At 35.0% G+C, this 12,129-nt stretch overlaps 1 protein-coding gene across 9 annotated transcripts in view; it reads right to left on the reverse strand.

Moving 5' to 3' along the window:
* Nucleotides 1-12,129, reverse strand: part of FTCDNL1 (formiminotransferase cyclodeaminase N-terminal like) — an 84,815-nt gene that overhangs the window by 71,857 nt on the left and 829 nt on the right. For 4 of the 9 annotated variants that reach the window (XM_037523781.2, XM_037523782.2, XM_037523783.2 and 1 more), the window contains exon 2: nucleotides 10,232-10,310. The gene's annotated coding sequence lies outside the window, so the exon portion shown is untranslated. Of the gene's footprint in view, nucleotides 1-10,231; nucleotides 10,311-11,439; nucleotides 11,891-11,948; nucleotides 12,087-12,129 lie in introns of those variants that run through there. The other 5 variants (XR_005127625.2, XM_037523788.2, XM_037523786.2 and 2 more) reach the window with 5 other exon arrangements.

The raw sequence follows: 12,129 nt of genomic DNA on the forward strand, positions 1-12,129 counted from the left end.
CACAGGATGTACGTAAAACCTGGTAATAGGCCAAATATCCTTGAAGGGTTCTTTTGGTAGTAGAGGCTCTTTTGGCAAGGTGGCTGTTGGTGATGGGAGGTTGGGTGAGGGTGAAATGGCTCCCAGTTTTACAGGGTGGATCTGGAAGAAGTATTGCCTTAAGCTGACATGAGGAAGTTACTGTTTAGATGAATCCTCAAGTGCAGAGAAATTGAGATGTTAAAGAATTACTTTGTTCTATCACCGAGTCTTATAAATTCTGTCTCCAAAATATCTCTCAAATATGCCCTTTCTTTTTCTTGTTCTATTCAGATCTTTTTTTTTTTAATGAAGGGAAACATTTTATTTATTTATTTTTAAGATTTATTTATTAATTTATACAAGCACTAGGTACAGTCAGACGCGCGGGGGGAGCAGAGCAGGCAGAAGGACAGAAGTACACTGCTGGGGGAGCAGCGGGCGACAGGGGAGGTCTGTGCGCCATGTGGGACCCTCCTCCGGTGACCGAGGAGCAGCCGGGGATCGAACCGGTGCTGCAGAGGCTGCGGGCAGCTTCGCAACCCAGCGCTCAACCGCTGCGCCACCAGGGAGGCCCTCTATTCAGATCTTAATACTACTTAACCTAGACTACTCTAACACCCTGCTAACTGGTCTCTTTTTCATCACTAATCTGATTTCAATCTATTAGCCACATAAATGTCAGTGATCTAAGCATGAGCAAGATCATGAAATTTCCCTGCATGAAATCTTATAATTACTTTTATGTCCTTCAAAATAACAAAGTAAATTCTTTTGCAAGACTCAGAAATTAAAGATATGACCCCTTCCTATGCTTTTGGCTTCATACTTTGCCATCCTTTTTTTTTTTTTAAAGATCTAGTTATTTATGCATATAAGAGCTGGGGTGCAGGCCAGAGATGCAGGGGGGTGGGGTGAGAGGATTCATCAGAGACAGAGTGGAGAGCAGAAGAGGCAGAACTACTGAAATACACTGCTGAGGGGAGCAGTGGGCCAGACAGGAGAGGTCTGCTGCTCCATGTGGGTCACCTTCCTGGCCAGGGATGGAACTCTTGCTGCAGTGGCTGCAGATAGCTTCATAGTGCTGCATCTTAGCCCCTTGTGCCACCAGGGAGGCCCCCTTTGCAATTCTTTAAGTCAGACTACAGTATAGCTAATTTGAATGACTTATGCTTCAAATGTGTGATGCTATCTCAAACCTTCTGTTATTGCATATGTTGTTAATTCAATGACCTAATTCTTATTGTTGTCCTCTGATAAGTCTTCTCTCTTTCCTAAACTCAAACTGCATTAAATAGTCTATATTCTGTACTCTTTCCCATAGTACTGCAGGTTTATTTTCATTTTATAACTTAAATTACAGAAAAGTAATTGCACTCTGGTTTGAATTTCTTACAAATTTTTTACAAATTTCTTACACTTCTTTTTTTTAAGGCAGTGATTATGTCTTGTGCCTTTGCCGCTCCAACATTTGGTGCAGATTTTGTTATGGATAATAAATACACATAATATCTTTTAATGCCAGGTTCTATACAGTATGCAAGATGTTAAGGAGGTGCCAGTCTAGTAGTGTGGATACATCAAAACTTATATATCTAAGACACAACACCTAAGATGTACCATAGCAGTGGCTTAAGTGAAATTGTTTGGTTATTTTAAGGAAGGAGTGTTCAACTGCAGTTTTAAATGAAGTGGGGTACAAAATTGAGAAAGGCCAAGGAGAATGATGATACTTGAGATGGAATCTGAAAAAGGAATTTCAAAACTTGGAAATGCACAAATTTAAGGAATAGTTAAGTCACTACTGACAGAACAGAGCAGAAAGAGTAGAGTAGCCCACTGAGCATATACTGAGTACTGGGGAAAAGCTGGAGAAGTACACTTGGCTTTAAATGCTGGCTAAGGAATCAGTATTTAATTTGGAAGGCAACTACAAAGTAATTGAAGGCAGTAATTAGCAAAAGACAGACTATTTGAGCAATTGTAAGAGTCTGAGTAAGGAGTAGTAATAAGGTCATCTTTGATGAGTAGTTAGTAAAGACAAATAGATCTGTGTAATTTATTAGTGGTGTGATTTTGAACATGTTGCTTAAACTTGCAAACCCCAAGTTTCTTCATGTATTTCAAAAAGACTGTTGTGATTAAATTTACATAAAGAAATTAGCACAGTGCCTGGCATATACCAAGAACTTGAATTCATCAGTGATATTTCAGCTACAACTTATAAAAATTCAACTCAAATTCAAATCAGCATAAGCAAATAAAAGAAATTGTTAAAAGGCTACTGACAAAATTAGTGAACAGACTAGAGAGCTCAGAAATAGAACCATTCAAATATAGTCAAGTGATCCTTGATAATGGAACAAAGGCAATACAATGGAGCAAAGAGTCTTTTAACAAACAGTGTTAGAACAACTGTACATACATATGCAAAAAAATAAATCTAGACACAGCTCTTATACTCTACACAAAAATCAACTCAAAATGCATCATAGACGTAAATCTACTTTTGGAAGATAGTTTGACAGTTTCTTACAAAACTAAACATACATTTATCATATTTTCAGCAATTATGTTCCTTGGTAATTACCCAAATGACATGAAAACTTATACCCACAAGAAAACTATACACCTGTGTTTATAATAGTTTTACTCATATACACCCAAAATTGAAAGCAACTAAGCTGCTCAATTGGTGAATGAATAAACAAACGATGGTATAGCAATGCAACAAAATACTATTTGGCAATAAAAAGAAATAGGTTATTGTGCAATGAAAAACATAGAGGAAACTTAAATGCATATTGCTAAGCAAAATAAATTAATATAAAAATCCTATATATTATATGATTTCAATTATAGGACATTCTTTTTTATATTGTATTATTTTTTATTGAGGTAATGTTGGTTTACAACACTGTATGTGACTTAGGGGTATAGACTGACACCTCTTCGGCAGTGTTTTACCACACCACAACCTCCACCAAAGCACCCATAATCCCCACCATAGTTCATCCGGCTCCCTCACCCTTGATCCCAGCCCTCAAACTTCCCCCTGATAGTCTCAATTGTACAGTCACATTTCTACGGCTTGTTTTATGGTTTAGTTTTGTCTGTTCCTTTATTTTGTTTCTCTATATTTCATGTAAGTGAAGTCATCTGGTATCTGTCTTTCTGACTTAATTTCTTAGCATAATTCCCTCCAGGTCTATCAATGTTGATTTATCTACAGTGTTTCTGAATATATTTCTGTGTACAGAATTTTTAGTAGCTGTTCTAGGTACTACATTATATATTTGTCATTTTTTAGCTGTATTCCAGTGTGTATATATACCATATCTTCTTAAATCACTCATCTATTGTTGGGCACTTAGGTTGTTTCCACACAACTTGGCTATTGAAAGTAGTGCTGCAATGAACATAGGAGTTATTTTGTAAAATTAAACTGCTCTAAGAGTAAAATAGTTAATTAGAAAATTCACTGAGCAGTGTAATATATAATTCATGCATACTAATAAAAATGAAAAAGTTGTATTTTAAAATAATAAGGGTACTGAATTAATTCCTAGAAACAAAGGAAAGCCAGGACTTCAGGAACTAACACAAGGGATTTGATTTCTCTCATGTATTTTTGCTTGTTTGTTTTCATTATCTGATAAATATGCAGGTTTTCTTCATATGGTAGGAATGACAGTCACTCCTCCCACACACACAAACCCTAAAAGGCCTAGATTGATATCTGATCTAAAGGTAATCGAGGGGTACTATATCAATTGGGAAGTTATATTAAAGCTTCAAAAATGGTCACCTATGCTATGTGATAACAAAAAAACCTGGCAAAACTACTGTTTGTAGTAATTTAGATCAATAATGAGCTTAATGAAATTTTTAATAATTAAATTTACTTTCAAATAATTGTAGATTCATGTGTAGTTGTAAAGATAATATGAAGAGAGCCTATGTACATTTTACTCAGGTTCCCCAAGGGTAACATCTTGAAGAATTTTAGTAATTTTTTTTAATTTCTAAAATTTACTTTATCTAATATTGATATTGACCCTATTGCTTTACTTTGTTTAATGTTTACATGATAGGTCATTTTCTATTCTTTTACTTTTACTAGCCTATATCATTATATAAGAAGTGTATTATTTATAGACAACATATAGTTGGGAAATGTTCTTTTCTTAAATCACCTCTGCCAATTACTGTTATTGAATGAGACCATTCACATTTAATGTAACTATTAATTTATTAGTGTTTTGGTCTATTTTAATTTTTTTGTTTGTTCTTTTCCTATACCTCCACAGCTATCTTTCTTGTCTTGACTTCTAAAGTTTAAACATTTTCAAAATTCCACTTTGATTTATTTAAAGTGTTTCCGAGTATATCTCTTTATATATTGTTTTTAGTGATTATTCTAGGTACTATATTATACACTCATCATTATCACAGTTTACTGGCATCATCATTTTACCAGTTCAACAGAAGTACAGAAACTTTACTTCCCTTTGTACATCTCCATTTATAATATAATTGTGTTAAATATTTCCTCTATACACTTATATATGTATGCAGAGGAAAAATTATAGCATCAAACTCTTTCCTTCAACTGTCACACAGTTAAAAACCAAGAGTAAATGTAGGGCCTATTCTATTCACCTTATTTTTGCTTATTTTTCTTTCTTTTATGTCTGGAGAATTTCCTTCAGCCTTTCTTTTAGAATAGATCTGCCAGTGACAAATGCTTTTAGCTTTCTTTCATCTAAGAATGTCTTAATTTTCCCCTTCATTTCTGAAGGATATTTTCATGGCGAATAGGATTCTGAGTTGATATTTCTTTTCTTCAGCACTTTCTTTCAGCACTAAAATTGTGCTACTTCGTTTTGGTTTCCATGGCTTCTGAGGAATTTGCTGTGATTTGAATTGTTTTTTTCCTATGGATAAAGTATCAGTTTTCTCCAGTTGCTTTCAAGATGTTTCTTTATTCTTAGTTTCCACAAGATTAACTATGATGTGTATTCACATGGATTTCTTTGGATTTATCCTGTTTGGAATTCACTAAGATTCTTACATTTATAGGTTATGTCTTCTACTAAATTTGTGGAATTCTCTGCCAGTAAGTATCTTTTTCAATCTTGCTCTATTACTTGTCCCTCCTCGTAAACTCTAATGACACAATGTTAAATATTTTTATTATAATCTCACAAGTCCCTAAGGGTCTATTCATGTTTTCCCCCCATCTTTTTCTCTTTGCTGTTCAGATTTAGTTTTTTCTATTGTTCCAGCTTTATGTTCACTGATTCTTTCCTCTCTTCTCTAAATTCTATTTTTGACACAATCCACTCTATATTTTATTTAGGCTCCACTTTATATCTTTTATTTCTTTGTTCTTCCTGTTTTTTAAATGTCCTGTCAAGTGTATTTGAAGTGTTTGCCATAAATTTTTATCATTGCTGCTTTAAAATCTTTGTCAGTTAACTCTACATCTCTGACATCTCACGGTGGACATCTACTGACATTTTTCATTCAGTTTTCGACATTTACCTTATTTTTAGTATGACAAATGGTTTTCAAATGAAATCTGGACTTTTTCATACTATGCTACGTTTCTCTATATCTAATTTAACTATTTGGTTTTAACTCATTTCCCCTGACACCATTCTGGTAGGGGAGAAGTATTCCTACCTTACTGCTGCCAGATAGACGTACAGATTCCTCACTTGGCCTGTTTTGACACTAGATGAGAGGCAGGGGCTCTTCATTATGGCTGAGCAATGATAAAGTCTTGACTCTTTAGTGGGACTACCCAGTTCTATAGCTAGAAGGCCAATAATTTCAGCTGGTTGCTCCTAACTAGATAGACACAGAAAGAAATGAACTAAAGAATAAAATGGCTAGTTTTCAAGAAATGTAAAAAGTCTAGCGTCTAGGACTAGTTCAGTTGGAAAACAAAACATTCTCATTTTTAGTCTCTCCAAGTAAAATGCAGTCTGTTGGTATACATATAATCATGAGTGTAAATAGAAGATCCTTTATACAGACTGCTGAAAGAATTCAAGTAATAATTACTAGACCTTATCAGTTAGACAGAAGGTATTTCAGGATTTTAAAATAATGGTCTTACAGAAATATTTACTCAATGTAAAAATAAGTCTATGTACAGAGAAGCATAGCTTGAAAACAATTGCGAGTTGTTACTTTTAGAGTATAATCTAATAGACTATAATCTAATACATAGGAAACACATGTTTTAGTAAGTTGTATAAATAAAGGGGCTATCAATGTGGTCTTTAAAGGACTGAGAGTATTTGAGTTTGCAAAAATATCTCTGGATTCCTAACTTTTATTGGCAGAAAGCAGGTTGAGAAATCCAGTAAGATGCCAACATGAGCTATTTCTAATATATTCAGTGGGTGATGGGGATATGCATTGCCCAGAATCCAGAGCTAAAAGTCATAAAACATAATGAACTATGGAATCACTTGTAGGGAGGTGAGCTGGGCCAGAATCAAGAAATATTCCCTTACCTAGGAGTAGAGGTATCTGGCAACTATCCCATGCCGAATATCAGGATTGCTAGGAACTAATGACGGCTTTGTGCTGCTATTTCTTCCTCCTTTTGAATGGTGTGTAGATGGGATATTTCTTTCCCTATTAACCATTGAATATTTGGTATTTTAGGGACAGGTAACTTGTCTTTTTACTTTATGAATTTCCAAATCAAGAGGATCTGCCACATCTGCACCCTTGTAGATCGTGTGATCCTTAATTTAAGAGTGTGAAAGCATGACTGGATGAGAATTAAGACATTCTGGGATAGGTGTGATTGTATTTTGCATGTGAGGAGGGATATGAATAACTGTCATCAGAGAGTAAATTGTGGTAATTGTAAAAATGGCTGAAATTCTGCAAAAATAACTGTACTCCCTCTATCCAGGTCCTTTGCAATATACTTTCAGTTTCTCCCAAAAAGAGGTGAAATCTATTTTTTCTTGAGTCCAAGCTGGCTTTTGTTACTTGCTTAGCTAATAGGATGTGCTGGAAGTGATAATAAGCAAGCGACAAGTCCATGCCTGGCTCTTTCTCACTTTCTTAGAATCCTGCCACTTTCTCCGTGAGAACAAACCCAGACCAGTCTGCTGGATGGTGATGGATATACACCTATTGCCTATTGCCTTAACTGACAGACAGATATGTAAGTGAGATCATAATAGACAAATCACCTCTTATACATGCTGCCAGATAACTATAGGAATCAGCCAAGATCAGTTTACATGGGCCCAGATCAACAGAACAACTCAGCTAACCACTAGACTCATGAAGCAATGATAAATACTATTTTTATAAACCACCAACTATTAGGTTGGTTTGTTATACAGTGTGTTCTGATTACTGACAACAGATTTTATGTTTGGAGAACTGGAATAGCTGTCCAACTGACCTCCCATGACTCCATTCTTATTCATTTTCAATTTTCCATATTGCTATCACAGTGATCTTTTCTTAAGTGTAGAAATGATCATGAATTTCCCTATATAAAATTCTTAAGTGGTCCCCCAATTCTTTCACGGTTAGGTTATGGTTAAAGTGTCATATAATAATCTAGTCTTATCCAACACTACTTCATCTCTTTTTATAGTCCCTTTGTACATAAATTTGAAGATTTTTGAATTCTGATGGATAGGGAGTGGGACCTAGGTGTGGTTATTTTAAAATATGTCCAGATAAGTTTTAACACTCCTCCTTTCAAAATGTAGAGACTGATTATCCTCCCCTTGAATGTAGTCCAGATTTATTGACTAGCTTTTAATTAGTTACCCTCCTTCCCAGCCCAATGTAACCATTAATCTGCTTTCTGACTTAAGATATGCTATTTCCAGATCCCTCATATAAATGGACTCATATGATAAGTGGTCTATTATGATTAACATCTTCACTTAGAATAATGTTTTCGAAGTTAGTCCATAGTGTTCCATGTATCAGTACTTCATTCCCTTTTATTACTGAATAACATTCTATTGGGTGGCTATGTCACAATTTATTTATCCATTCATCAGCTAATGAACATTGTGGTGTTTATACTTTCAAGCTATTATGAATAACGCTACCATGAACATTTGTAAGCAAGTTGTAAACAAGTTGATGTATGAATATATGTCTTCATTTCTCTTGAGTAAATAAGTAGAGTAGAATTTCTAGGTCATATGGTAAATCTATGTAACATTTTGGAAAACTATTAACTCATTTACTAGAGATATTACACCTTTCCTATCAGCCAAACAAGAAGGTTCCAACATTTCTACATCACCACTGATAGTTACTATCTGTATTTATTTTTATAGACATTTGAATAGATGAGAAATGATTTCGCTTATGGTTCTGATCTGCATTTTTCTGACATATAGTGATGTTTTTCAATATGTGTATATTACTTTAATATGTATCTTCCATAAAATATCTATCCAGATCCTCTGAGCATTTTAAAAATTGTGCTATTCTTGTTTTTACTATGAGGGAAAAACTCTTCCTATACTCTAGCACACATTCCTTATCATATAGGTGATTTTAAAATATTTTCTTCCATATTGTGGTTGTTTTTTCACTTTTTATTAGTGTCCTTCAAATCACCAAAAGTTTTTTATTTAGGTGAAGTTCAATTTGTTCATTTTTAATGTTGACTCTTGTGTTCTTGGTGTCATTTACAAGAAAGTTCTGGCTAATGCAAAGTCATGAAGACTCCCCCCTATTTTTTTCTGCTAAGAATTTCATAATTTTAACTCATACATTTAGATTTCGGAATCATTTTCAGTTATTTGTTATGTACACTATAAGGAACAGATCCAATTTCATTTTTTTTGCATGTGACGATCAATTTTTCACACTCTTTTAATAGTGGATAAAGTACAGTGTATCAAGTATAGTCAACTAAATCATTGCATTTGAGAATTCAAATGCTGAAGATAATCCACAAGGTCTTTATAGAGAGAGATTTGTATTCTGTTGATGCATGTGTTTAAGTCATATGTTACAAGGACAGTAAAAAGGGGTGTCATTTAGCTATTAAGACTCACCCCCAAAACTAAGCTTGCAAATCCCTAAATACCTTTACTCTCTAATCTTGTTTTACCAGGCATTTGGGGGACAAAACTATACATCAGAGATGCACTGAAGCCTATTCCTCTCAATGTTGAATTTTGACACAGAAACTTATTAACATGAGAAAACAAGCAAACAAACAACAACAAAAAAACCCATTTAATGGGATCGCTCAAAGAACATCAGAAAGATTTGATTCTAATCCAACAAAGAATTTTTTTAAATTTTTTTCCCCTCATTTCTTACTTGGTCCCCATAGCAACTCACGTTTAAGGTCTTCTGTCTCCCACCCCACCCCCATTCTCTATCATTCTGTAAATCATCTTACCATTTAGTAAACAAGTTACATATTTGTGGCCCATACACCAAATTTGGTTAATACATACATTTAATTTAATACAATGTTTTAAACATAAATCTAGTAAGTTGTTAACACTTCAATTTGAAATGACAAAAAAAAGCTGTACCTAATTTATCTTGAAAAATTTGAAGGTTTTGCATAAAGTTACCTTGATTTTACGACTAATGAGTAGTGCCTGACTCCTCCAAATATGACATCTCCCTCTAATTTGCCAGTCTTTATGTCTCCTACTATACCACATATGATCAGTTTTACTGTTTATGATATAGATCTGGCCTCTTTAGAGATAGGAATCTGTGACTTCTTAATGTTGTCCTTCCCAATATAAATTAAACCTTTCTAAGATTTCTATCAATAGTGCACTTTTTAGCTGTTACTTGGAGTAATGTAACGAAGTTCTGATGGCCCCCTTTCTCTGAGTCCCTAAAGAAGTGTCAAGAGTCAGAGATGAGCTGTAGCCTTTTGGGCAATGTAAGTATATTAAAATCCTTGTGGAGGTTCTTATTTTTTAGAAAGGAGGAGCAAACTGAAACAATCCGGTACAATAACTTTGTATATGTAAGACCTCTTTGCAGGGAAGGAGAGCCAGGAACTAAGAGGGAATAAAGGATGGAAGTGCTGGGAAGTCTGTGACCACAATTAGTAATTTACTACATGGGTCTTCTTGGAAAAAGAAGAGATTGAAAGAGAAAATAGATATTACAGGAATATCAGTGGGGCCTATGAGAGAGAATTGTCGTGTCAATGACTTACCATGAATGACTTAAAAACTCCAGCGATGTGTAGACATGTGTTACTTTCTTTGGAAGCTGCAAGTTGTGAAAATCCTTTACTGTGGGGGAAAAAAGTATGCTTATTTCAGTCCATTTCTTTACTCTGCCTTTTAGATCTTTATTTGTATTTCTCAAAACACTCAATTATCTTAGAGATATTGAGGCAATTTTGTAGAATTTAATGTTCTCTGCAATTAATTTTCTTTCTGAAATAAGAACTCCCCATCCCCTTCTATAGTGATAGATTCAATTAAAAGGTTAGTCTAGACCACAAAAATCAAAAGCTGTATTTGGAATACAAGTATATGTTTGAGCCTTGGTGGTGCATTTCACTAATCCTATACCTAAGAAGGGAAAGTAATAAGAAGTATGTGATTTACAAAATAAATGAAGGTTATTGGACTAAATAAGATTATATATTATTATATACTTAGCTTCTGTTTCTTTACAATCAGTTATTTTTAGAAAGCAATAGATCTACTTAGTAATAGTAATTAATTTTTGATTGATTTCACTATTATGATATCTGGTGAAATAAAAAATTTAGCTTACAGTAGGTAAACATATTACACCTCTAGGAAGTCACTAGTATTATACTAAAATTATGTATTATTATTTGTGTTCTCTCATTTGTGTTCTTTCTCCTAGGCTACTTAACATTTGATATGTGGAGCAAATAAAACAGTATGTGTGCTTAAGCACACATATATATAGACTCAGAACAGTTAACTTAGTAAGTGCTTAATTTGATTCCTGGTCTAGAGTTAGGACATAATTTTTATAATCCTCAAAAATATTCTTTCCCACATTCTTTACAAGTGCATCACAAGCACTTCCCTGTCTTTAATATACATTTGGCCAATTCTTATCCCTACACAACTGGTCACCAATGATTGTTGGACACCTATGATGTACCTATTGTTCAAACTGTTTTTGCTTAAAAAAAAAAAACCAACAAAAACAAAACAAAAAATAGCGAGTCCTGTTGGCTGCAAACACCACCCACAACTCTGGGAAGCAAGTAATGCCCTGGCCCCATCTTCTCTCACCTAGTCCATGTGCCCTTCTTCCAGCTACCTACAGAGATGCATTTCACTTCACATTGTTAAAAGAAAACGAGCTCAAAACCGGGGGCACGTGAGCTAAGCCGACCAAAACATACCTAATTTGACTGTGGCTTCAACCTACCCCACAAATGTAGTCTTAACTAGTCAATGTGGAAATTTTCTGATCAGCACTAGTGAAGTAATCTTTTCATTCCTCAAAGGAAGATGAAATAATCTACAAGATCGAGTTTCCAGTCTCCATAGGTGGGTTTCTTAGGCCTCAAATAATTCCCGCTTCCCTTGCCCTTTTTCTACCTATAAAAACCATTTATTTTTGCTCTGCTTTATGGACCTCACTTCTACTTGCTAAATGGAATACATCTAGCGGCCCCATACACAAACTGTTTAATGGGTTGGATTCTGAAAATAAAATTGGTTGCATTTTTGTTACTTAACATCTAACTAAACATTCCCTAGGAACCTAGACATCTTCGTCCATCTACAAAGTAAACCCCCGGGTTTACTTTGTAAACCTGGAGACTCCCTCATCCAGGACATGCAGACTTCCCACAGGTTTCTCTACGGAGCAAATGACTTCTATCTTTGGGATTTGTTTCCCCTTGAAGCTGAAAGGACGAGAAGAAGCCTCACCCGAAAGGTGAGCCTACTCAAACGGGAACATGGTGTACTCAACGCTCCACAGAATTACTGGACAGCGACCTTCCCCTGTGGCTCGGAGTCCTGGGGTCTTTGCCTCTCCCCTCCCCTCCTAGAGCGCTCTCTTTCCCAGACTTCCGTTCGAACTTCCCGGTCGGGGCAGATCCCACCAATC

Source organism: Talpa occidentalis, unplaced genomic scaffold (genome assembly GCF_014898055.3).
Source record: "Talpa occidentalis isolate TD23 unplaced genomic scaffold, MPIMG_talOcc4v2.1 talOcc4.3, whole genome shotgun sequence".
In the NCBI taxonomy this organism is placed as follows: Eukaryota; Metazoa; Chordata; class Mammalia; order Eulipotyphla; family Talpidae; genus Talpa; species Talpa occidentalis.